This window comes from Myotis davidii, unplaced genomic scaffold, assembly GCF_000327345.1.
Source record: "Myotis davidii unplaced genomic scaffold, ASM32734v1 scaffold434, whole genome shotgun sequence".
Taxonomy (NCBI): domain Eukaryota; kingdom Metazoa; phylum Chordata; class Mammalia; order Chiroptera; family Vespertilionidae; genus Myotis; species Myotis davidii.
Window position 1 is genome coordinate 73,480 of NW_006285790.1, and position 1,191 is coordinate 74,670.

The following is a 1,191-nucleotide window of genomic DNA, read 5'->3' on the forward strand; positions in this document are numbered from 1 at the left end:
AACATCGATCAGCTGCCTCCTGCACATCTCCCACTGGGGATGTGCCCACAACCCAGGTACATGCTCTTGACCAGAATCGAACCAGGACCCTTTCCGTCCACAGGCAGACGCTCTATCCACTGAGCAACACCGGCCGGGGCTTAAGTGTCTTCATTTTTTTTTTTAATTTCTTTTCATTCGTTTTTTTTTTAGTTTAAATTCGTTATTGTGGAAAGTCTATGTGTCAACATGATGAACAAGAATAGAACCAGAGAGAAAGGAAATATTTCAGAATATACTAGAAGGGATCTTGCGATTGGCAGATTTTTAATATTTCCTGCATCTTTTGAATTATTACATTTAAGACCATTTTTTTAAAAATAGGCATGTTTATTGCATGTGATTTTGTGACGTCATACTATGTGAGCAGAGTTTGGGTGATATTATTATACCTAAAATCCCTTTTTTCTTGAAATAGGAATGTTTATTGCATGTGATATTGTTCCATTTAGGATCGTTTTTTCTTGAATAATTGGTGTTGATTGCATGTAACATGACGATATCTAAGGTCGTTTTTCTTGAGATATTCATGGTTAGCGCATGTAACGTTATTGTATCTAAAATTGTTTATTCTAAAAATATTTGTTTAGTGCATGGACTGTTATATTTAAGATTGTTTTTCTTAAAATATTAATAACGTTTATTGCGTGTAACATGGTTATATTTAAAAGCGTTTTTCTTCAGATATTAATGTTTATGGCGTGTAACATTATTATATCTAAAATTGTTTTTCTAGAAATAATTGGTTAGTGCTTGTATTATTACATTTGAGATCATTTTTTTAAAAAAAAAATGAATGTTTATTGCGTGTAACATGATTATATTTAAAAGCGTTTTTCTTGAGATATTAATGTGTAGTGCAGGTCTGATCGTATTTAAGATCGTTTTTATTAAAATGTAAATGTTTATGGCATGTAACATGCTTATATTGAGAAGCGTTTTTCTAGAAATATTTATGTTTAGTGCATGTATTATATTTAAGATCCTTTTCCTTAAAATATGGATGTTTATTGCATGTAGTAAGATTATATTTAAGATTGTTTTTCTTGAGATATTAATGTTTATTGCATGTAACATTATTATATTTAAAAGAGTTTTTCTGGAAAAAAATGGAAAAAAAGAAGAAACTCAACAACTGAGCCAGCCAGCCGG